Source organism: Acartia tonsa, chromosome 9 (genome assembly GCF_053477335.1).
Source record: "Acartia tonsa isolate MP-2025a chromosome 9, ASM5347733v1, whole genome shotgun sequence".
NCBI lineage: Eukaryota > Metazoa > Arthropoda > Copepoda > Calanoida > Acartiidae > Acartia > Acartia tonsa.
In genome coordinates, this window is record NC_137268.1 from 13,127,551 (window position 1) to 13,155,339 (window position 27,789).

The following is a 27,789-nucleotide window of genomic DNA, read 5'->3' on the forward strand; positions in this document are numbered from 1 at the left end:
CTTCCACCTCTCAATTAAATAGCTTTGAACCACAAAAGAACCAGAACCTATATTCTTCATCGATTACCCACATCTTAAGTTTCAGACAGGCAGCCAAACGGATAGACATAGTTGTAATGTTTATTATAGATATCTTTAAAACATATGATTTCTGAACAGTTTATTTGAATACTTATGCCATTTCATTTGCCCAAGATATTTAACATAATAATATAGAAGGAAGAAACCAAGAAAATTAAGCCAAATTTAAATGTATGTATTCTAAAATTCAAGAATATGCGGATTTACAAATAAGTTCCAATTATGATTTATAACGGAAACAGTACTATTTGCAAAATATTATTTTTCAAGCAATTAATGTTTTTATGTTATTAGTTTGCTGATAAATGTTGCCAATAAATCACAATAAAGGACATTATCTTTTGACTGAAATCATAAAATATTTATATGATCTTAAATTAATTTCATTTCTAATACAATTTGTTTATCTCAAAATCTCTGAAAATAAGACTGTAGTAATTGATAATGATGGTAAATGATTGTTTAAAAGGTACCTTTGCACCATAATATATGTGCGTAGTATGCTTATAATAAACCATAATGCGGTTAATTCTATAATATGGGTCAGTCTTAATAGTTTATCATCTTTATAGATACTTTGGCGAATTTCCTAATCGAACACAGAATCCCACCACCTAATTTTTAAATAAATTGAAAACGAAGGAGGGCATGTGGTTTGTTTTTCTTGTGCTTGTGTTTTACATTAGGTTAGGTTATGTTATGTTATATTAGGTATAGGGTAGCCCCGCAGTGCAGTGGTTAAGCAAAGAAGAAAAAAAATAAGGGAAGAAACAAGAATGACAACATCTGTATGTACCAATACACTAAAAGATAAGCTGTCTTTCTTGAATGGCTCAATATCGTTTCAAACGGACATTTCTAATCATAGAGAAGCTGTGCTACTTAAAAAAGAGAAAATAGTGCATATCTTTATGAGAATGAATTCTAAAAGAATGGGCCTATTATGATTTTAAATTTCATATCTTGCCGTTTTGAATAAGCTTGATTAATGTAACGTAATCAAATTTAAAGGAGCAATTACAGGGTATATAGTGGAGAGGGAAGGTATACACTTGGAATAAATTAACAGGGAGAAAGGATATTCGAGGATTTTTGTTTCAGTGGAGAAATAACGAAAGGTTAAGAGCACTTTCCATTTATAAAAAAGTAACAGGCTTGGATAACTATGTGTATAGATATCACTAACCGCTGAACCTATATGGTTCTCTTCTCATAATTATTATTGGGGATGTAGAGGCCTCTGGGCGTGTTACTGCTATTTTATAAATAAAATAACACATATCTATTGAATATTTTATTCCTTTATTCGTGGTTCACCATGGTTGCTTTGTGTTGAATAAATTATGCACATTCTCATGTATTTAATTAACATTATGCCTCCAGTAAATTTAAGCCTAAATATTCGAGCACGCAATCAGGGGGGAAAGGATATAGGTAGATCTAAATATCTGATTGTATAAGTATACCTATTTTACGTGGATATTATGACAGAGGAAAAATTTACGCCAATTTAAGTTGCTTACATGGAAATCATTCATTGGTCAGTTCGTCCATCTTGTAGGAGGAAAGGGATGGGCTAAATGGGTGAGTGATGGGACAGTTATTTTAATTGAGTCTTAATTGATGAAAATCTGGTATAACATCCAATTAATAACATATTCATTATATTATCAGATGGATATTCCTTTATCTATATAACACAATAAATACATAATTTATAAATACAAAGAGGCAAGTAGCTGAATTATTTAAATCAGGGCTCTCTATGATTTATTTGTCACTTAATTTTAATATTCTATCAACTTATAAGATTTGACTTTAATTAAACAATCCTTTCAGTAGTGAAACAATTCTATAACAAGATTATGTCCGTTCGTCTCTAACCGAATACTTCGTAAGGTAACTTTTTTATAAGTCTTAAAAATTCAAATCTTATACCTGAAACATAATGTCATAACTTGTGATTTACTAACATTTTTAAGTGTGTTACTTGTTGAAATATTTGTCCTTGTTCTGTGATAAATTAATTAAAAACAATAAAAGACATAAATTTCAATTTTTAGATATTTAATATTAATGACTATTATTGAAATGACCTCAAGACTGTGAAAAGAAAATATTTTAAATAAAAACAAACCCAAAATTTCCCAGCTATAGGGGATATGCTATTGCTTTTTATCTACAATCATAATTGGTCTTTATCGCATCGTATTATAGGAAGCTTTCCAAGTTTATTAAAATTAAAGATCATGAGATGAAAACCAGCTTTGTTAGCCCCGAGTGGTCGAAGGCTTGGGCTAACAAAACAGGTACTAAATTTATTGTTATTGTCTGAAATACGATGCTACACATGAGTTTTCAGTGTGGCTGAGAACTGGTTCTAATCCAGCGGATATTAATCGGTTTCGAGGTCATACTGGAAAAAAACTTGATGCTTAATTTTGTATATCATCTAATACTAATAGTATAACAATACAAGTGTAACATACTATTCAATTAATTTAATGGATTTTTTGCTTTAATAAAAATATTTTTTTCTGTAAACTTTTTACATTTCCCAAATCTCGTAATATATTCTTATTGGCTGTTCTCTCCCAGTAGGGCACCTGACCTAATCATGAGAATTCAAATAACTTTCAGCTTTTCAAATGAGTGAGAATCTAATTTTTGCCAATGAAAAAAAATGCAAAAGATTTCTTTTTAATCTAATAAATTTGTGTTTTTCCCGTTATTAATTAAATGAAACTGGACATTAATCGACTATATTGCGTTGAGTAACAGCTGACATAATAACGACATGGCTTTTATTAAATTATTAGGAACCTAAAAGTTCTACAGGACATCGATTGATATGACATCTTAATTCAAAAGATAATATGTTTTTCTGTAATTTCAGCCTGGAAAATGTTAAACAATTGTGTTGTCAGTCTGTTTGTTCTACATATATTTAAATTATCGTGTTAAAAGACTGCCAGAAGCACGTATGAATATTCAATACAAATTATTCATACTCACACCCTTCGGTGTCCCATCACCTTCGCAGAAACATAATTTACAGTAGAAGGATTTCATCACTATAATGTTTACGCTGAGTGACTAAACATCTCTAATTTCTTTAGTTGCAAAACTTTACAATTTAATTTTACCATTGAATTTTATTTAGAATTATAAACCTATTCTAATTTGTTATTTTTTGATAAATTTTTGTGATATTTGTTTAATTTTCGCGGATATGAAAGAACACCTTATACAAATAACTATTATGTATATTAGCCTAAGAAATTTGCAATTTTTAAATAATGCTCAAAATTGTTTAATTTCATAATCATTTTTAAGATTTTTCATAAAGCGCAGCAACTCTACAACTAATGTTATCTAGAACAAAAATAGTATACAACCTATATATGGATAATTGATGTATTTTAGATTTATAACACAAATTGATTTAAATAAACTATTTAGCTGCGTTTCTTATTTCCTTAAAACAAAATTATTTACATTAAACCTTTTGGATAAATTTTGAACTACAAATCTAATAAAAAAAAAGATACCTAATAATCTATCTTTTTATCTCTTTTGCTGACCAGTAAAATTTTATGCAAAAAGAAAAGTTATGTTAGATATAAAGTTAAACTTTCATATTGCATGTTAAAAACCTATTTAACTATTTAGTAATGTTCTAAGCTAACTATATTTGGGTCCAGAATATCATTACAGGGATGTAGAAAAATGAAAATCCTAGAAATCCTTATGATAAAGTAACATAATGTGTGTGTGTCTATTTGTTAAACCATTTTCAGTTCCAATAGAAAACTTCAATGAAAAGCACAATAATTTTGGATAGAGATTTGTCACCTAAACCTTTGTCATAATAGTTATTTAAATTCTCGAATTAAAGATAGCTTTCCGCGGACATTAAAATTAAAAATTATATGATTAAACCAATTTCGTTGGAACGCGAGGGGCTCAAGGACAGGGCTTACAAAACTCGTATCAATCTTATGATTTTTATTTCATTATTTGTGGAAAATTGTCTGTAATACGTTGCAATATATGATTTTTCAGGATGACTGAGAACCGGTTCAAATCCCGCGGATATTAATCGAAGCCTTGCTGGAAAATCATGTATAGCAACGTATTACAAGCTCTGTCTTATTTTTCATTAATTGACAAGAAAAATAATTTTGAGCCCATATATTGATTCCTCCATTAAATATGCAAGGCAGATCTAGATAAAGATTTTGTGTGGTCAATTATGGGGGAGGGCAAGGGGGTGCTGTAAAAAGATGTTATGTTTTTTTCAGGAAGGGGGGGGGGGGTTGAGGTTGTGTAAAGATGTTAGGTGGAGTTAACAAGCTTTTATGCACGCATTTAGAAACTTCGTGATTTCCCATTTTAGTAAAAATGACCAATTGAAAAAAATAGGTACATTTTTTTATAACAATTTACTGTAAATGTTTAGAAAAAAATTAATTGTAAAAGCATATTAGGTGTCTTTTTTTATTTATAATCATTTAATGAATTATTTATAAATGCTATAAAATACATATTTTGAAAGATTAAAAAGTTAAATAAGTTCTGAATAATTTTGAAATTGGAATACCTAGCCTATTTTTGACCAACTAGCGCATATAATATGTTATGGACTTTTGGCATGAAATTGCGTTAAAGATTTAAATATAAATCAACCAATTTTGCATTTAAGATATGTAATATATAATATATGTATTAAAGTCCAATTTGGATTTAAATAAAAAAAGAAAGAAATAAGACAAATTTAGTTCCCAACGATAAATCAAAATTGGCATATTGATGGTTAAGAACATGCGCACTCTTTTTATCATTCTGCTTTTTGTTCAAAATTAGGGTTATGGATAAGTCTTCAAAAAAGTATTTAAATCTTCTAAAAAAGTAAAAACTGATTATAAAAAATAATCAATAATTAAGCTTTGATATTTTTTCTCCAATTTAGATTCTAGGGGGTTAAAAATGCTTCAATTAATAAACTATTAACCATCAAACGTTTATCTTTATTGTTCTACTTTAATTTTTTCGGATGCCTAGCCCTACATCTGCAAGCCTTTGGCTGCGGCTCGTCTGGTTTAGGAGCAACTTTTTGTCATTTCAAAAATGGGAGTCTTTATGCATTACTGTAAAAAAGTAGTAAGGTTTTATTTGAAGCAGTATATGTTCTAAAAATATAAAAGGCTTGCGCTTTTTAGAGCAGTGTCTTCTTAAATTCAAAATGTGTTAAATCATGTCATTTAAAATTTTAGAAATTTTGCATATATCATTGAATTTAAAAAAAATACAAAATTGAACTAGAACATGTTTTTTATAAATATTGAATGGACATACTCTTTTTTAAATGATATTTTGTGGTTGTAAGTGTATAATATAGTTAAGGAATATTGATTTTTTACTGGAGATAGGTTAAAGAAACAGTGACTGATAATCAGAATAAATCAGACGGTAGGAAAAACGAACATTAACATTTGTAGATTGTTAGAACTTAATTGGCAGATTAAAAAAATAAAAGTCTGACATAAATTCTATATAGTTTAGTTGTAAAATTCATTAATACTTGAAAGGGTTTATGGACATATTTGCATTTTTAGGACTTTCATTAAGATTCTTTTCTTATAAAATTGTATCTTGTTGTTCAAGGAATCAATATTCAAAAATGAGATAAATAACATAGGTATTAAGCTGAATAAATGTCATAATAATAATTATTATACAGCATTGCATATTTTTTTAACATTATTATGCAACATTTATTTGTTTTTTATCTAATAAGCTTTTTTGTCTGTTAATTCTTCTATATCTTATTCTATAATAAAAGTTCCTTTCCTTATTTTATGTCATTTGAAAGAGGGCTAAATTAAATTTAAATGAAATCATGAAATATTTTATATAAAAAAGATGAGTCATTTTTAAATTTTCCTTTTTTTTGTAAAAAAATTGAATTTTAATATGTAATTAGATGGTCAAAATTTAATCTAATGCCAAAATAATATTCAAATAAAGAGACAAATTTTGAGGTAGTAAGAATTAAAAGTGAAAATTTATATATACTATACAGCGGCTATGGCCCTAGCATCTAAGGGCTCTAAATTCACAGAGAGGAAAGGGGCAAAAATGGCTAAAATTAAAAATAGCTTAAAACTATCCCGGTACCTATATAAAGCTCCCATAAAAAGAAGGACTTAAACGGTTCATTAGTTATTGAAATTAAAGCTTCAGACATAAAAATCTTACTATTTTATGTAATAAGATAGATAGATAAAAAGATTTGGCTTAATTTTTTTTTTATTTATCAAAAGGTTCTAAAAGTTACTTTACCTGGTTTTATTTTTAGAAAGTATTCAAAAATTTCAAAACATTTTAAGATTTCATTTCATCTGAATTTCACAAACTTTAATTATCTGTCTTTTTAAATCGTATAAAATTTACCATCACTTTTAAAGCTTAAAGTTTTTTTATGATAAATATTAAATTATGCTAATCACTGAAAAAAATTCATCACTTCAGGATAAAATATTCATATGTCCACCTAAAAAATCCTCAAAAATTCTTTGTTTTTACATTCTAGGCATATGTGAATGAGGGGGGAGATATGTGTATATGTATATGGCCACGTAAAATTATGCGCGCATCTATACAATATGCACGCCTCGGGATTGGTAAAGGCGCTTCAATTTTGTGCGCGCTTGTATGTGAGTGTCTACACTATAGCGCTGGTAAAACGCAACTGAGAGTATAATATTCAGCCTATACTACTTCTCTAAGCTCTTCTTACCATTTACTAGATTCAGAATGAGAGAGAAAAGAGAATAATGTTGAGGGGGGTTAGAGAAATGATTTAAAAGGGGGATGGATACACAAATGTATCCAAATGTATATGCTCTATGGCATATTCTAAGCACCACGTTGTACATATATAAATAAAATATCCGTATATATATAACATATATGAATTTTTTAAACATACACATAAACGAGTCAAGATGATTTTAAATATCATTAAATGTCTCTCTGTGTTTCTCTTTCTGTTTAACATGTACACGTATTTACAGTAAAACAAAACAAATAAGCACAGACAAACATTTCCATAAACTTGGTGACTTGGATTATGGATATTCATACTGGAGGTCTAAGTAAAATTTGACCCATTTAACGTTGTTTTAAAAATGCTTTTTTGCACTACCTAGCCTAAACACATATTTTTGTAAGCTTATTTTTTTTAAATAAAAAAAATCAAGGGAATTTTAATTAAGAAATTAGTTTTTGCCTTGAACATTTCAAAATGATCATGAAAAAGACAAAATGGTTTGTATTTTTACCTTCCAAGTTGGGCTTTTTGTCAGTAAACTGTTCTTTTTTATGTTTTAAGTTTGTTTAAAAGTATCTTTATCCCTCCTAGCTACGTAATGAAATCTAAATCACATATGGTTTACAAGAATGCCATAATTTCTAAACATTTTTACATGAAATCCAAAAGAATTTAAAAGGTTGACCTTAATTTTTTTTAATAGTTTGATTGTTTACAAGAAAAGTAAGTTTACATAAAAAAATTGTAAAATGGAAAGTAATAAGATGTATGCTAGCCTGATCTGACCATTAAGATCTTGGAAACATCTTGTGTCTAATAGGTAGATTTTAGTTGAAAAGTTAAATGTACATACATTATGCTTAATATGTTTAATATCTAATTTTTGTCTAAGAATAAGCAAAAACATTTGATTCTTTGAAGCTAGCCAATTTCATAAAAGAGTTTTTAATCAAACTTCCAGCATAGCTTCGAAACCGATTAATATCCGCTGGATTAGGGCCGGTTCTAAGCCGCACTGAAAAATAATGTATAGCATCGTATTACAGACAATTTCAACGAATATCAAATTATAAATCATATAATGAATACAAGCACGGCCAAGCACGGCCAAATAATGTATAGCATCGTATTACAGACAATTTCAACAAATATCAAATTATAAATCATATAATGAATACAAGATCGGCCACTCGGGTGTGACAAAACTGATTTTAATCTTATAATTTTAAAATCCGCGGGAAGCTGTCTATAATACTATGCGATAAAAAATTATTACTCTTCTCAAGATAAATTATTTTGAAATACTCTAAACTGTGGTTAAAACCTGACTGAATAAATATTTTTTCATTAATAAACAAGAAATTCTAAATTAAATTTGCCTCCAAACTTCTCTCAATTTAATCAATGCCAATACAGAGAGAGAGAAATATTAACAATTTATTTTATATTAAAAAATATAGAAAATTATGAAGAGTTTATAAAAATTCCCTCAATTTAATATTACACTTTTCTGCTTAATTAAGAAAAATCAAGAACAATATTGTCCACGAGATAAAATGTAATGGACTTACATATAATGAAATCTTTTTTGTAATTTTTTTTTCATTCTTATTATTTTTAACATCTTAACTGGAATTGGTGATATTTTATTACTTAAACAATTGTATCTTATGAATAAAATTAGAAAAACATAAAAAGCTTAGAAATTGTATTTATATCTATAGTATCTCGTAGAAATTCTAGGATCTAAAAAAGTATTAAAATGAATGTAATATTTTGAAGAACATAACATATAAAAATTATTTCCATATTTCTCCTTTTTTTCTAAAAAAAACTAAAATATTTGAACGATCTTATGAACTTATGAAAAAATATATCTGCATCCCCTAAAAATCGTTTTCTTCAAGGTATATTCACTTAGAGGTTTAGAAATAACTTTTTACAGACAATACCTTCCAAAAAATTACAGCTAAAAGGGTTTTCTAAGTGTTTTCAGGTCCTTAAAATCGTTTAAAAAGCTTGAAAGTTTAGTAGTGTTGCTTGTTTATTGGCTGTATTCAATGAAACAAAATACATTTTTTTCTTATTTTTTTTGCATAATAGCTGTAAATATCATCAGTAAAAAGTGATTTTATTTTACAGAAAATTAGCACGTATTAAAATTAATTTATTTCTTTGAAAGAATCTTTATGTAAAATTTCCTTGCGTAAAATTCATAGAATAATATGACTCTGACTATTGAGGAGATACGTAAACAGTAATCGGTTTCCTGTTGTAACCTAATGTAGCACTACAGGTAAACCAACCAACTTTTTTGTAAGTCCTAAAATATTAGTGGTTATTATTATAATTGCTTCTGAATTCAAGCTTCTAACAACTGTGTATTCATTTGATTCTGCTAAGTCTCACCAGTGCATAATGGTCTACCTGATTTACTACCTACAGCTAAATATCTATGGCAGATCTCATTAAAATGTCCAAAAGCCTCGGGTTCGAATGCATCCCTAAATATTTTTTTTGTAAGTTTTTATGTTTTTGAAGGTTTAATGATTTTAAACAGGCTTCGCATACCAAGATTTCAACATTTAGTAGAATGTTTTAAGTTACCAGTAACTTAACTTTAACCAGCTTTTTAGAAAAATAGAGATACGGAAAGTTTCATGTCTGACGTCATAAAAATAATGAAGGTTGAGAGGAGAAATCCCTAAAAAATAGATGGATTTATACGTAATTTTATGACGTCATATATAACACTTTCAATAACTGTATTAGTCTTCTTTTTTAGCTCTTATAAAAATACTAAAGCCCATGATAATTATTAACCCTTACCTAACATAAACTAATCTCAGAGAAGTATCTTCAGATATTTGAATAAAAAATGTTTGTGTCTTTTTTTTTTGGGGGGGGGGGAGTGGTTGAATTGGTGAACTGGCGACTAAAGTGAATTTGCCGAGCATTTCAACAATATCAAGAAATAACAAGGATGTATGTGGCTCTAGATGCGTAGCCTTTTATATAATACTAATGTGTCTATAACTGATTCCTTTTTAGTTAGAAAGGTAGACAAAAAAAAGCTTTTATTAAAAATTTTCCGGCATAATTTAAAGAATTTTACTTTTGGGTTAAATTAAAAGAAGGAAGCTAAAAAGTACAAAATCTCTTAAGATTCACTGATTTTGTAAAAAGACACGATAAAAAGTTTACAAAAAGTAAATAAAGTAAAGTAAAACTACATGATAGAAAATTATATTTACTTTCTAGGTATAAAGTTTTAATCTTATCTATAATTATAGAAAAGCTTTGCTACTAAAAATACTGAAACCAACCCTTCAATATTTCCTCCCCCCAAAATTTGGCCAATTTTTTTTTATCAAAGTCGTTGTGTTGCACTATCAGCTCTCTAGCCACTAGTCGCCGGAAGGAAAAAGCAGTTTTTTGAAACAGGCTCTCTGAGATTATTACAGATTCTTATATATACATATGTAGACTAATGAAAAATGCAAAAAACGAAATCAAAAGCGTTCCTTCTTGGGAGAAAATCCGGGAAAAAGATTTCAGCTATTTTTAACCTAAAATTCACATTGGCAAGCCTACAAAAAATATACAGACATTTTAAACATGTCATTGCTCAGCACATAGAAGTGATAGAAAAATACTATGCATACCATTGGAAAGCTTATAACCTCTAGTTTTTATATTAGTATATAACGTTTTTGTACTATCCTATTTTGTTTTTGAGCTATCCTCTCGGTATACACAAGTTTTAAAAATGCAGTTTTTTCTTGAATTTTAAGTTTTATACTTGTTACACAAACCTTAAATCTTATTGCTTAGCACCTAGAGTTATATAATTATTTTATATAGATACTAGCAGCTTCCCCCCTAGCCTCTAGGGGCTTTGGCCTATGAGGTAATGTTTAAAAAAAATAAGCTAAAAACCACCACAGGACCAATAGGTATATACCCTGAAGAGTAGAATCTGATCGGTTCAGTGGTTACCGAGATCTTAAGGGACGGACAGACAAGACAGACAGACAGACGGACAGACATCAAGCTACTTTTTATCATATATATTTGTATATTTTTGGTACTTTGGGTATTTTCAATTTTAGCTTAATTAAAAATTTTCTTAGAAATTTGTATAGTTTGTAGTAAGAACCAAGGGAAGGGGGGGGGGGAGTTTATATACTTATAGGCAATGAAATTCAGTATAATATTTTGCCTTGATTGTTTTTGGGCTTGTTGTCATTAACCTGATTCTTTTTGTAAAATCTCATATATGATATAATCTGCCAGCAAATCTTTGAAAATTGAATTTTGGCACTTTCCTTCTATGGGCTAGTGGGGTAAAACAGCTTCAAAAACACTAAAATCTAAAGTCTGAGCTTACTTTTAGAGATATCTAGCTGATTTTGTAACTTTTTTTACATAATCAAGCTAAGCAGTCACTAAAGATTTCATTTGGTACTTTCCTCCTTGGTGCTAGTGAGTTATAACACCTGCCCCCAAAAAAAACCGGAGTGGGGACAAAACCGCGACAAACAAAACCGCGACAGGGACAAAACCGCGACATAACAAAACCCCGACAGGGACAAAACCGCGACAGTGACAAAACCGCGACATTGCAAAAAATCTATAATAAAAAATCTTAATGCTAGAAGGTCATGGCCGCAGAGTTCGGCCCCCTGGCCTGCCTAGCCACGGGCACTCGGCCCCCTTGCCTATAATCTAACCTAACCTAACCTATATGTTTGAATGTTTAATGTACATTAACTTATTTATAAATTAGAATTTCGTGGATTTTACAAAAAGGGGTTGGTAGATTTTTTTCAAATTTTTAATATTTTTTTACAATAGTTAGGTTAGGTTAGGTTATGGGCAAGGGGGCCGAGCGCCCGCGGCTAGGCAGGCCAGGGGGCCGAGCGCTGCAGCCATGTATTTCTACAAAAAAATCCTACATAGTTATATTTCTGTTATTTTTTAACTGTCGCGGTTTTGTAACTGTCTCGGTTTTGTCACTGTCGCGGTTTTGTCCCTGTCGCGGTTTTGTCCCTGTCGCGGTTTTGTTTGTCGCGATTTTGTCCCTTACTCCAAAAAAACCAGAACCTATAAGAAGCTTCACTGTATAGAAGGACCATATTTGTCCAGCGGTTACAGAGATCCTTTGCTACAGACAAAAATAGCTTACTACTTTATATAAAAGGATATAAGAGATTTTACAAAAATAATTAGGTTGATAACTAAAACAACAAGCCCAAACATCTAGAGCAAAATTTTGTAAATTTCTAAAAGTATATAACTCACCCCCCCCCCCCTTTGGATCTTAAAACTTAATTATTGGAAATCTTTCACCCCACTACCCCCTAGAAAGAAAGTGTTAAAATGAAATCTTTAGTTGCTACTTAGCTCAATTATGTGAAAAAGTTTACATCAAAAAATCAGCTTGATATCTCTTTGAATAAGCTCAAGCCTTAAAGGCTTAAGTTTTAGTGTTTTGGGGAGTGTTCTACCCCACTAGCCCCATGGAGGAAAGTGCCAAAATGCCAAAAAGTGGCTACTTGGCTTAATTATGCAAAAAAGTATACTTTAATAAAATCAGCTTGATATCTCTAAAAATAAGCCCAGAACTTAAAGTTTTAGTAATTTTAGGTTTAGTTTTACCCCACTAACCCCTTGAAGGAAAATACCAAACATTAGGTTTACTGGTATTGTATATTTAATCATATAAGAGATTTTACAAAAATAATTATTGGCTATAACAACAAGCCCAAAAACATCCAGGGCAAAATTTTATACTGAATTTCATTGCCTATAAGTGTATAAATTTTCCCCCTCCCTCCTTGGTTCTTACTACAAACTATACAAATTTCAAAGACAATTTTTAATTAAGCAAACATTGAAAGTACCCAAAGTACCTAAAATATACAAATATATCTATATAGAATAATTATATAACTCTAGGTGCTAAGCAATAAGATTTAAGGTTTGTGTAACAAGTATTAAACTTAAAATTCAAGGAAAAAACTGCATTTTCAAAACTTGTGCATACTTCAGAGGATAGCTCAAAAACTGTTAATAGTACAAAAACGTTATATACCAATATGAAAACTTGAGGTTATAAGCTTTCCAATGGTATGCATAGTATTTTTCTATCACTTCTATGTGCTGAGCAATGACATGTTTAAAATGTCTGTATATTTTTTGTAGGCTTACCAATGTGAATTTTAGGTTAAAAGTAGCTAAAATCTTTTTCCCGGATTTTCTCCCAAGAAGGAACGCTTTTGATTTCGTTTTTTGCATTTTTCATTAGTCTATATATGTATATATAAGAATCTGTAATAATCTCAGAGAGCCTGTTTCAAAAAACTGCTTTTGCCTTCCGGCGACTAGTGTAGCAGTATTTACCATAAATTTTTACTCAAACCAATTTATGTTTAAAATATTCTAAAATCTGTTCACAAAATTTGAATACCAAGTCATGCAAAATTGGAAGGGCTGCTTTAATTCGGCGGCACCAATCACAACCTTTGTGAATATTCAGCGCCAAATTTTGGCCAATGGCAGCGTGTATTCAAATTTATTCATGCCGTGAGCGACACATCTACATATTCAAATGTGGGAGTCAATGTAATGAGACGTGCCACGGGGGGTTGGTGTGGGGGGGGGAGAAATCCGGGAACGGCTGAAAAGGGAAATCGGGGAAGTTTGAAAAGGGAGTGGGGTGGGAAAAGGTGGTCTATGAATATTCAAAAGTAATTTGATTGGTTGAATTGCTTCATTTGAATAAACCACCAACCCTCCCACTCTCTGAAATACTTTCTCTCTCTCTCTCTCTCTACTTCTCTTTTCAGGAGAAAGTTGAAGAGAGAAAAAGTAAGAGAGAGAAAGAGTGACAATTTTTAAATGTGTGTGTGTGTGTATTTATGTATGTGTATTCAAAAAGAGCGCTTTTTCTAGTCGCACACTTTTTCTCTCTTTTCTCTCTAAACGTGCTCTATGGAAAAATAGTTAACATTAAAAAAATAGTTTTTCACCAATATATTGATTTTTTTCTGAAGATTCCTCGAACAAAATGGCATAATTTAGTTAGTGTAGCAACTTAGCAAGCAAATCTATAAACAAAAATGTTTGAATTTAACTATATTCGATATGTGCAATGATTAAATAAATTTAAAATGCTAGCCCTTAATGGTTGGCAGAAAATCCGTAGGTCCATTTAAAACATACTAAATCCTAACTTTTCGATAAAAAATGATGTACGATATAATCATACTAATACTGGTTTTTGTATACTGATTCCTAGAACAACAAGGTACAATATTATAAGCGAGGCTTCCTATAAATCAAGTACTTTTATTGCTTCCTGTATTTACGCAACAAATGTATGAAAAATTTAGTTTGGACTTACAAATTAAGTTCTGACATTCTACATTCTACATTCTACAAGAGTTTGTACTTCCATCTGATTTTAGAGCTTCATTGTTATGGATGTCATCCTCCTTGTTATTACATAAACAGTACGTTATTTTTTATTAAACAATACGTAATTAAAATGAAAAATATTCAATAAGTAATAACAAAATAGAAGTTATATTTTTTACATAAAATATTTAATAATTAATAAAACTGTTCGATTTGCAAAAAAATGTAAAAATATTGGATCAAAGATAATTTACTAGAATGTGAAAAATTTGTCGATCCGTGAGTTTTTGTCTTCATAGTGGGTATCATCAAGGATCTAAAGGGATAAGACAATGGACGATAGATTTTAATACATCTACTATTATGATACACAAAATTGCCCCTTCTGTAGATTACAACTAGAGGTTGAAACGTTTGGATACCCAACTAAATGAACCAACCATCCAAGTCTTCAGAGTCCAGAGTTGCTAAAATAATGAATAAGAAAACATTATGATAAAATAGTGTATTAAATAAACCAATGACCCCTTCCTCCCTGAGGTGAGGTCCCCCTCATCTTAGACAAAGCAACCCTTTAATTGTATGACCTCGTGCTAGAAGTATGTGCATAGTGTTGAATTGCGCCTATTTTTGGCCAGAACATTACCCCTACTTTAACACTAATGTTGTGCATCTGAAAAAGCAGTAGTATTGTGCAACTTTTAATGTTGGTAGCAACTAAATTGATTGAAAAACAAATTCATAAAGGTTTGATGATTTTGGGGGTAATGCTTGTTGCATATACCTAATTCCTAATAACGTTGTTCTAATAATAGCTTTATCTAACCTTTTAGTACAAAATTCTTGATAAAATGGATAATAACAAAAAAAACCTATCATGACAAATTATATTTAATTATTTACAATAATTAAGCTATTTTTTATCACGCAGATCTTGTTCTTGAAGCGTTGTTCCCGCACTCTCACATGCCAAATCAATCTTTTGACTTCATGATTATGAAATTGAAATCAAAACAAGGATGACAACATCCATAATATCGAAGCTTAACAAATTAGAACATTTTATAAAGTAACAATGTATTTAATATTGAAAAAAATATAAACAAAAACTAGTGTAAAAATAGACATACTTACATTTTAAAAGGTGAATATAGAGATGCTTAGCATACCATAGTGCCTTATGTTCTAAAAAATCATTATTCCGAAATTGATATGAATTATTTGAATAATTTTATAACCGGTTCTTAGCCATACTGAAAAATTATGTATAGCATCGTATTACAGACAATTTTCTACGAATATTAAAATAAAAAGTGGAAAATACAATGCCAAAAATAATTGTCTTTGGTGCGTAAACGTCCTTGTTGGAAAGACAATATGATATTTAACAATATTGCAAATATTAAATTTTGCAAAAATATTATCGGCAACATATGTCCGTAATTTTACACTTTGCTATTTTCATTATTAATTTATTGAATTTTAATAAAATTGAAAATAATTTTATATTTTCAATTATTTGATTTTATAAATTTTAATGAAGTTTATAAGCAGGGCTCGGTAGCCGTACGTCATCGGCCTGTAAAGTGTAAACCTCATGTAAATCAACCTTTTGCAATTTTAAAATCAGCGGTTAGCCTTAACCTGACCCGAATATGGAAACCCAAACGGGTTAAAGTTTGAGGCTTAGTCACGGCTGAGGTGCGGCTACCGAGTCCTAGTTGATATAATTAAATTTAGATAAAAATAAAGGTTTTGCAGTGAATTTAACGTACATATCTAAATCTGAATTTCTGCCTTATGGTTAATTTGTTCTTTTGTCATCCGCTAGTAATAGAATGACAGATTGACCAAAATACCCCCCTATGTTATTTAAAAAGAGACACTTCTAAACTTATTAAAAAATCCCTAACCCTTTTATCCTACATGCGTAGAAGAAAAAGCAGCCTAAAACCACCAAGACTATATGAGTCTTTCTTGAAATTTTTCCCCAACGAATAACTTAACCTTTGAAAATGGCTTCTTATTCCATAAAGGAATGGGGTACTTTTTTCTGAAGGGTTTGATGGAAAATAGCCCTAAACCAGGGTATGACAAGCAGGAAAATTCCCATTAGGTCCAGCAATTAGAAAGATCTCAAGCTTTATCTTTAAAATATGAAGGTTTGAAGTCGATAGGCCGATTCTAACATTTCTTATTTATGAAAGAAGCTCCTCGTTACTGTAATTTTGACATACCAGCGCGCGCGCTTCAAAAACTCATAAAACTAAATTTTGGAGTTACCCTTTCCAAATCCACATGACATTTACTCAACTTTTTGTTCAGGCAGATTTTCTAGATATTATTTCTTAAATGAACATAATTACCCGTCTCTTTGTGTGTGTGTGTGTTTGTGAGTTGGTGTACGCCTGTTTGTGTGTGTTAGTGTTGGAAGCCTATATTTTAGTTGTCAAATTAAAAGCTTAATTTGTGCGATATTGTATTATGTAGCTAGGGACCACTTAGCTTAAAGATCTGCATTGATATAAGGAGTGGGAATAAGAATTATAGAAAACATTTTCATACAAAAAAAAAATATTTTTGTTAAAAGGATATTAAGAATTGTAATCTTCCTTAAAGTTTAATTTTACAATAGGAATATAAAAGAAGAAAACCTCTTAGAGTGTATTACCTTAAAATTGCCTGTCGAGCTTTGAACCCCGTCCGCCTTATTTTTTAAAAACATTAAAAGGGATTTTCTGAAGTTTTTTTATTCGTTTATTACTTTAGGACAGATTATGGTTAGGTTATATATTTGGTAGCCCCAGAAGGTAAGGGCCTTCCGCATGGGTTAGGCATAGAAAAAAAACTTACCTCCCTCTCCCCTTATTTTTTTATTTACTTCAAGAAAGGAAAACACCAGAATATCGACGTTGATGATAACAAAATTCTATGAATTAATATTAATAAAATCAGTAAATATAACCAACAGTCTCTGAAATCTTAAGTTTTAAGTGAGATAATGTACACAGTACAATGATAAAAATACAAATATTAAAAATCCCACACAAAAAATATTACAAAATAACCATATATACAATTTTTAAAATTAATATTGATAAAAATTCTTGCCAACAATATTTCCGACGATATTAGATTTTATCAAGGATAAAAAATTCCATTAAAGTGAATTCCTACCATGATAATTTAAGTTCAATTTTAAAAATATAGGATTTATTTTTAACTATTCCAAATTTAGATTTTTAATTTTGGTCCAAAGCTTGTTTCAGGCTATTTTTCTTTCAACAGGAGGGGGGAAGGGATTTTGTCTTAATTTATTCCCCCCTGAAAATTTACAAATATCACTAATTTTCGCTGAAATCCCGGAATGGTTTAGGTTACCCAGGGAGGGAAACAACAAATTATCCTGTAAATTATCCTGGTACCCAAAGTTTTATAAACTCCCTCTCCTCCTGATCGTTAAAAACCTTTGTGGACTTATTAAATCTTAATTGTTTAGTGCACAATCTTTAGGTTTCTAAAAAGGGGTTATTTTGTTTACCATTATTGAGGGTTTACATCAAGATATCGTCAATTGTCTTATCCCTTAAGATCTCCGAGTAGAACCTATCCAAAAAAGTAAACCAATTTGATGATTAGAGAAAGGTGCAAATTTTAAAGCGATTGTTAATCAAAATATTATTTAAATGTCGTCGCCGAAAATATAAAGTAGAACTACAGCCAATATGTAACAAAATAGCGAAGCTTCGCTTCCAATAAATCTGTGGTTGTATAAAATTTTTAAATTTCAAATTGTCTTTGCAAAGTTCATCTTTAGCTAAACCTATACAATTCTTGCGACAATAAAATTTGTACAGTTTCCATAAAGACTTAATTTTAAATAGCGATAGAATTGTTCTATTTGTTTAAACTTTATTATAAGCTTTACAATATTAGTATGTATTCTAAAATACAGAAGTGAATATCAATATATTCAAGGTTTGAAGTCAATGAGACTATTCTAACACGTAAAAATTGATATTAGACCTAAGACTTACAGGCATGCCCAAACTATAAAAAGTCATATTTAGATAAGTAAATGCTAGTTAAATGAATATTTTCATCTATAATTCCAATTTTACTCTAATAGTATAAGCCAGCCTAACCACTCTATATTATATCTATTATTGACCATTCGTACCTTACTAAATATTTTAGCGACAACAACAAATGTTATATTATCATTATTAAAAGCATTATTTTTGTTGCGGTTTAAGTCAAGATAAATAAATAGGTAAATATGTCTAGGTTTTAACTGTCAAAGTCAAAAATAAGAAGAGGTTGGTAGATTTTCGTGTTTTATTGTTGTACCTTAGGCCAGGTAAGGTAAGCTTATAATGGGTGGAGGGAAGCCCCGCGCCCACAGGGTTCTGTGCTCGCTAGGCACTTTTCGGGAAAGCACCAATTATTGTCGTAACTTAATTTTTGGATTCTGAAAAGAAACGAAGCAGCGGGTTTTGTCATATTTTCAAATTAGCTTTTGGTAAGTTATTTTAGGTTAGTTAAATGTTAATGACTGCGTGCAGGTTTAGGAAATTGGCTCCGTAGCTTTAGTGCCCCCGCAGGGGCTTGAAATAGGAGAAAAGCTACTGTAAAATACTACGAAACCCGCTACTTCGTTTTTTTCTCCATGATCTATTTTTTTATATTTCTTTATCCCTGACGTATAGAAAATTATAGAAGGGCATCTTCAAGTGTAAATATCAAGAGTGAAAATTACAGGGAAACGGGGATAAGACAACAGATAATTAAACAAACTTCCATAAAAGTCTGATAAGTAGAATTCTGCAGATTGTAGCTTTTTTATTGAACAATATAAACAATAATTTAATTTCCATTGTACTGTCCTATGTCTTAATGAAAAAAATAGATAGTTAACAACAACTGTTAGTAAAAAGAACATTCGTACTTTTTAGCTCTCTGAAAAAAGTGCTGAAAAAAGTCAAAAAGTATTAAAAATGCAACAAGAAAAAATAAATACTTTCGTATATGAAGTGTTTAATCCTATATCATGAAGTAGTAAGTTTTTTTCGGATTTTTTTCGGTCCGAATTAATTATGCTTTTCAGGGAAGATTTATAAATGTCATGGTGTGGTTTTAAGCTAATTTATTTTCCTCTTCCACAGCGGTAAAACAGTAAAATAACTAATCTTGTAATTGATGCGCTAATTATGGACCTGTTTATCATTGCTTTCTTTAATTTACTTAATCAATAACACAGTTTGCTAACAATCATATTCTGGTCTTAAAGTTCGTGTTGTTGTTACAATTTGATGCAATTTTTCTGACCTATTCAACTAGGAATTGCAAATTTTCATATGCACATTTGCAACATTTCTTTCTTTCCTCTATCTTTCGATCTTCTATATTTTCACTTTAATGTTTTCCTTTTTGCTTTTGGCGACGTTCCAAGCTTTGAAGCTTCGACAAGAGGGTATTTAGTATTTACAATGGGGCTAGTTTTTCATTTCATTGTTATTTCTCTAGATCAGGTTAAGTTAGGTTAAATTGGGTTCTGGATTGCTTAACAGGGTTAGCCCTCCCCATCCCCCCTCCCAAAAGCTACCTCACAGGCATTTTTAAAGAAAGCACCTTTCTTTTTACAGAACTTTATTTTCTAGTATGCTTTCTTGCTGACTAAGGTTACGTGTAGAAAGTTTCTATTCATCGTTGAAATCTTTTTTGAGTTTTAATAATGCCTTGTTAATTTATATTCCTTTTATTTCATATGTTGGGGATCTTAAAAGATAAGATTTTGAATAATAAATTGATTTATGATAATAAACAAAATTACCACTTTTGTACATTAAGGTTATTAGTTAAAAGGATGGATAATGCTAGTTTGAACCAACCAATCAAGGTTTTATTAAAGTACACTAAGTCAACCAATGAGAAAAAATTGTTCTTAAAACTTTAGGTACCTGAGTAATTTACTATCTATCTATCCTTATAAATTAAAACTAAATCTATGAATTTATCTATATTTATTAATCATTTTTATGTCTTACTATCTATTTATCCATATATTTATCATCGATCTATTTACCTAACTATTTGTCTATCTATCTAATGCCTGCCTAAAATATGGATGAAAACCACACTTTCCAACCATTTATTCATGCCAGGCATTTTGGCAACATCCCATATATGTCAAATGAAAACTTACAGATATTTCAAAACAAAATTTTCACAGCGAGATAAGAAATACCTTGAGTTTTATATACACGTTCATTCATTCGTCGACCAAAAACTTACTATAATTATTCCTTTATAGGTTGGATCAAACTTTTCAATTTTTAATCTAATCTACTCAAGGGAAAATTTTGTTGATCATAAGGAATTTACATTAATTTATCATCCATAGTCTTTTCCCTTTCAAAAAAGAGGTTATTAGTATCGTACCAATGTGCCAATAAAGAAAACTGCAAGTTCTTTTGCCAGGCCCCCTCCCCTAAAATCTCTAGCCCCCATCAATTTATAAACATCCCCCCCCCCCTCCCACAATGTCTCTTTCTCTATCGTTTTATGCTTATACATTTGAAAATCCATATTCAGCTTGTGAGCAAGTCTAAAACCAAGGTTACTTTTCTTCAAAATTATTTATACTTTTATTATAAAATAGGTTTTAAATAAGTTTGCTTTTTAAAGTCTGAAAAAATATTGCAAACGATGCTCTGAAGGCGTAATACTTATACAATTGGGTTTATTTATAATAAAAATACCCAGTTTATATAGTAATCATTATACAAATTTGGTGTCAAAACTTATATGCTTAAAATGAACGATTTACATACTTAAATTTACAACCCAAGCTATTATTTAATGTGATAAAAAAAATTGCTTGTATTAATAGTTACCCGATTGCCAATGCTAGTCATATTCCAAGGTTCTATCACCCATACCCAAATAAACCCAAAAAGCCACAATACCCCCCCTCCTCCACCATTCACACATTCATATATGTAGATGTGTATGTATACACCTAATGCCTATGCATGACCCCCATATATAAAATTCAAAACCTTTCCCCCTAGGGGGTTATTACCCTCCCCCCCTCTTCCTATTCACGTCCCATAAAGCACTATGAGCTCCTATAGCCAGAAAAACACACTGAAATTTCAGTTCAATAGTAGTTTATCCTAAGCTAATATTTTACTGTAATGAAATGATTCCTAGGATCTTAAGAAACCGCCATTATATGTGCATCACAGGGCCTTCTTTGGTTTGCCATTTATGGATATCTACATTATATGTATAGAATATAGAGTGTGCTATTCATGTATGTATATATGTGTGTGTGTGTGTGTGTATGTGTGTGCGTGTATGTGTATGTGTGTGTGTGTGCTGATTTTTAAAAGTTGTTTATGCGCGTGTGTTCGTGCTTATGTTTCTTTTCGTTATGCTGGCTTTAATACATTACATTTTATCACATTTTCGATTAAAACACAATGACAAAAATTTTTTTAGATTTTGTGTTTTGTACCTGGGAGGGAAGTGACATTAGACAATAGATTACATATTATCTTATTCATTGGTTCAAAAACTTGTGGTTGTTATCTTTTTTTTACACTTTTCCAAAATAATCTATAGAAGGGGTAATTTTGTTTATCATGTTTTGGGACGTAAATCAATTTATCGTTAATTGTCTTATCCCTTAAGATCCCTATGTTTTACCAAGGAAACCCACCTCAAATCAACAACAAAAGTTCAACTTATAATTAAACGGGCTTCGAGTTAGATCTCGTGAACGGCTGGGCTGATTGATCTACGGCTTTTAGGAGATGCAGGAGATGCTTGATGATAATCTTCGCCAGGTTATCAAGAAAATATTGAAAACATATATGAATATTGGTGGGTTTTCTAACCTAAAGACTGAGGGTGGGGCAATTGTTACAGGATATGTGTCTATCTCTCTGTGTGTACCGAAAGATCTCGCTAACCGCTGTAAATATATGGTTCTCCGTTACAGTGTAAGTTGGGGGGGAAGGGGGATAGAAATACGACTTCCTTCCTCAACCTCAAGTGCCCCTAGAGAACTCAACGGGCTTATCCGCATGTAGTAGATAAAGTTTGAGGAAAAGTTGCTGGACCATGGCACGGCATGTATTTGTGATATGTTTGTTACAAATTGATAGCTTAGCTAGGCATTCAAACAATGCCTAGCTAGCATGGGGCTATATATTATTATTACCTAAATATTTTACTCAACCTTTTAGATAAAAAATGGGTTGTTCCTTTTTGCCAATACTAATGGCATAGTCACTAGCTTTTAAGGATTTCACTCCACTATGATATTTGATCCATGATACAATAAGAATTAAGCCCTTATATGATATGGTATATTGATTCCTGGGATAACAAAGTATAATGTTATTAGCGTATGTCCATGTAAGTATGTATGTAAGTATGTCCATAAACATAATCCTGTATAAAGCAGTTTTTCAACAAATTTACTTACAACTTTGCTTCGACTCTTATACATTTATATTCTGATTATTCAGTTCTGACACTATATAAGTGTTAATATCCGTTTGTCCTACTGTTTCAGTGCTTCGCTTTTATGGATGTTGTCATCCTTGTTATTTTAAGTTGGGTTATGTCAAGTAAAGGTTATAGGAGCCCAACAGGTATAGTACATCGAAAGGCAGTTAGAACCCAAAGCAAAAAATATTATTCTTTTATTTCATATCCATATTGTACTATAGTTAAAGTGTAATATTTTATAACATCTTGCATGCGAAATTTTTAATATTACAAAATAAAAATGGACATCGAAAGTTGTAAAAGGACTGAGACGGTATTTTTTCTTTTTGTTGTATACCTATGTATCTTGTATATTAAGGTACTGCCCTTTTTAATATATTGATCATTTTATAGATAGTTTGAAATAAGAGGGACGATTCTATAATGGCTAAATTCAGTCAAAGATAGATTTTGTGTTCGATGGGCCGTTAGACTGAAATTTACACCTAAAAATTTAACCATCAAAAAACTACATCTCACTTGGTTTGATATATATTTTTATTATAGCTGTTTCTTTATATTTATATCTGTATTTCATGTTACTTCAATATGAATATAAAGAATATATGAATAGTTATACGTATTGAAACACTTTTCTTCAATGCGCCTTGTTGAGCAAAAATGAACCCCCCATTTGAAAATCAGGTGGGTGTAGTTTTTCGTTTGTTTGTTTATTACTCTAGGTTGGGTTAGGTTAAGTTTTATTGGGTACTGGGTAGCGCCCTAAAGTTAGGGTACCTCAAGTTTAGTCACAATAGGAGTGAACATAAGAAAATCTCACCCTCTAATTGCAGTGGGGGGAGGAGTCATTGTTTGACATACTCTGTGGAAATGCACCAGTATAGTTTTAAATGCTCGTACAGGTTATTTTCATTTTAGAAACAGCAAAACAAAACAAAAAAAGACTATTTGGTTATTTCCCTCATATTGCATCTGGATTACAACCGAATTTTTAAGTCAAACGTGTATTTTGATGCTTGTTATGAGTCAGGTTAGGTTGAGTAAAGGATAGAATAGCTCGTATATAGTTACGCAGAGGTAATCCCCTTTATTACTCTTTATACATTTAGTCTATGGCTTTGATATAAGAAAAGTCGGAGATTAAAGGGTAAAGCAACATGATTGTATCAATAGATGTATTATTACTTGGATGTTGCACCAGAGTTTCATGTACTCTGATAAAGTGATGCTTGAAGCTGACCAAAATAACGATACTCCCCATCCACCCCCTTTACCCCATCCCCTGACTGACCAATAAATGAAGTCCAAAATAGCAAGCTAAATTGAAGACAAATTTTACCCTGTCAATATATCCACACATATCATAAATACATTATTTTATGTATATTCCTGTTTGTTCTTGGGTTTATTTTATACACAAAACACGTCAGTTACCAGAATGTAAAAGTAACAGGATGTTTCTGTGTAACATGTACGTTACCAGGAATATAAAAGTGGTAGGATGTCTGTGTGTAGCTAAAAATCTCGCTAACCACCGATATTGCAATTCTTATAGGTTCAGTAAAGTTTCTTGACAATTTTTTGTGGATGATGCAGTCACTATAACAAGATAAATAGCCCATGGAAAAATATCACTACTGCATTTTTTCATTCCTTTTCAAACTAGTGGAGGGTAGATTTACAAAATTAAATTCTGCAGCTTCCAATCCGTAAAGAAAACAAGGATGACAACATCCATAAAAGCGAAGCTCTAAAACAGTAGGACAAACGAACATTAACACTTGCAGATTGACAGAACTGAATTAACAGAATATTAATGCATCAGTACAAACAATATTGTAAGTAAATTTGTTGCAAAACTGCATAAATTGATGATACTGTTTAAGGACTTACTTACATTTTTGGGACTTGTTTATAGAGATGCTTTGCTTATAACATTGCACCTTGTTGTAATAGGAATCAGTTTTCAAAAAATCTGAAGAATCGGATAATTTTAACATACAAAAGTTTGTTGTCAAAAAAGTTAAAAATCGACATGTTTCAAATGGACGTACGGACAGTATGGTATTGATTATAGAGTTGCTACGCTTTCAAAATTGTACCTACTACAGGAATCATCGTGCAAAGTTTGGAATCGATATGACAATTCTAATCTGTTTAAATTAACGAATAGAGCTAACTATCTGTGACGGACGGACGGACGTACGGACGGACCGACCCTAAATATAGAAGATTTTTAAATCTGTCTTGTATTGCAACTGTTTGAATAATACTATTGTACTTTGTGGGTAAAAAGTTAGGTACTGGTAGCTTAGCTTCGTAGACTTAGGAAAATGGATGTAGATTATAAGTGGATATTATGACAGGGGGAAAATTGTCGTCAATTTAGGTTGCTAACATGGACATCATTTATTAGACAGTTCGTTAATCTAATATGAGGGGAAGATATAGGATTAAACAGAATGGAAAAGGGGAATCATTATTTTAGCTAGCTACGAGTGTCACTTTGTTAAAAAACTTGAAAATCTGGTGTAACATCCAAATAATAATATATCCATTCTTAGGAAACAATGATTTCACAAAGTCATTCTGTAACTAACTCAAACAAATATATATGTACATAATACATATGGATATTTAACCTGATATCATTTATGTATTTGGTTTATCATGTATGGAATTTTTTTGTATGAAGAGTAGATTCTTTTCTGTGAGAAACTACAAAATTTAGGATATTTTAGGACATCTAAATACATGCATTAGTCATAATTCTTAATAATATTTCAGAGACATGCAGAACAATATATTATAATGCAGTTTTGCTTCTAAAATTTTTAAATAAAATATTTATTGATAATATTTTTCTTATTTGAATTCAATATGCTATTATAACCTTCATCAAGTATGTTCCAAAAATTAATCAATGGCTAAACATTCTGACTAAGTCATAAAATTTCAAAAATAGCTAAAGTCTTTAATCCAATGAATAAAATGACAAGATTATAAAACTTTGGGTACAAGTGTAATTCACAGTCCAGTGTCCCGTACCTTCCTTGTATTAAGCGTCAATATTTTGATATGATCAGTCTAAAGATATGTTAGACAAATTACTTCAAATGTTAAGTAGGGTTCTCTTGAATATTTTTGTCCTTATTGTGTTTCAAAGAAGAATTCAGGTTTAATAATGGATAGGTTATTACATGGATCTTACATCAGAGTTTTATGTTTTCTAATAATGTAAAACGCGCAGCGAGCTAAAATAACAATTCCTCCCTTCCATCACTCTTTATCCCAACCCCTTCACTTCTACTGTATTAACGAACTGACCAATTAATGACAAAGAAAATTACAACCTAATTTTTCCCCTGTCATAATATCCGCGTATATTCCATTGGTTTAATCAATTATAGCTATTGAACAAATTGTTTTTATTACTATAAAATAATTTTGTTCATAATAATTTGCAAGCATTCAGGCAATTGCTATCAGTGAATTGGTTTGTATTACTGGAGTTATACCTTTCCTGGACCTTTTAGAAGCATCACTGTAAACTAGAACCATATTGGTCCAGCGGTTTGCCAGTTCTTAATCTTTAGACAAACAGACATCATGTTGATTTAAACAATTCGTCAGAACCATAAAATTCAATCAGTTTAGGAATATTGACAAATTCATGAGTACTTGCACAAATTATAAATTATTGTGTGAGAATTATGGAATAAGAATTTTAAAAGGGGGGCGGGGAATCATGGACGACTATTCCAAAAATTTATATTTCACTTTTTAAAATAGATTGATAGCAAAAAATGTGAAGTTAAAATGTTATTTAAATCCTTTGACAATTTATTGAAATACATAGAAAATAACAAGTAACTCTTCATTATATAATCCTTATATAAAAGTAACAGGATGTCAATCTATATGTCTGTCTGTCTGTAATAAATATCTCGAAAACTGCTGAACCGATATGGTTCTATTTTACAATGTAGCTTCTCATAGGTCCTGGGAAGGTTTATAACTATTTTGGGAGAGGATGAAGGTTCACCTCTCCCCCTCAAGTAGCTGCTAATATAAATAAAGTACATGTCCCCAATCCATGAGAAGGAGATATGTTAAAATTGTAGATAGAGAGAGGGACTCTTGTGATCTATATCTTGATAACTGTTCAATATGAGGTGTGAAAAGAGAAATCTCACTCATAATATTCAGAGCACTGTAGAACAGCCATATAAAGCAGGGTTACAAGGCCCTTGCTTTACATATTGTTACAGTAGTATATTCACTTGAGTTTTACTGCTTTTGTATGGTAAGCAGTAGAAAAGGGGCACTATAGAACCAACCTAAGCCTAATGCAGAGTGCAGCAGTTATATATTGCCATATATTTGTCCCCTCCTACCACCCTCCCCCCCCCCCCACACCTCCTCCCAAGTGAACACTACTTTCTCCCACATATACATGCACAGCACACTACTCGTCTACATATAGCGCACGCATTGGTTCATAGATTGGCGCGCAGTAACATGAAAGTGTTTTGATTTTGTCCTTAGCGCGACTTTTGAATATATCTGAATATTCATGTTTAATCACAAAACCTCTCAATTTAAATATCATCATTTCTTTCTGTATAATAAAGTAATGTTTGTGTTTACTCAAAGATTTTTCATTATTTTGTCTAATAATTGGTCTATTAATTAAGACATAGTGGTCTGGGGTAAGGTTTTAGGCCATTTGATAGAAAAGCGTGATATTTTTGGAAAATTTTTCACCTCTTCTCTAATTTTGAAAGAAAATTGTATGACTACATCTACACCCTACAATGCATAATGTCCTTCTGTTATGCTCAATTTTTACATAATATTTTCTTGGGAGGCTTTAAGCATTCTCCCACGAATTGAAAATATGACCAAGACCTTCAGAAAGATTAACC

The 27,789-nt window shown here is 30.7% G+C and overlaps 1 protein-coding gene across 2 annotated transcripts in view; it reads right to left on the minus strand.

Annotated features, from left to right (window-relative positions):
* LOC145328246 (uncharacterized) overlaps positions 1 to 6,818 on the minus strand; it is a 31,454-nt gene extending 24,636 nt beyond the window's left edge. For both annotated transcript variants that reach the window (XR_013882406.1, XM_080171864.1), the window contains exon 1: positions 6,427 to 6,818. The gene's annotated coding sequence lies outside the window, so the exon portion shown is untranslated. The remainder of the gene's footprint in view (positions 1 to 6,426) is intronic.
* Between the last annotated feature and the right edge of the window lie 20,971 nt (positions 6,819 to 27,789).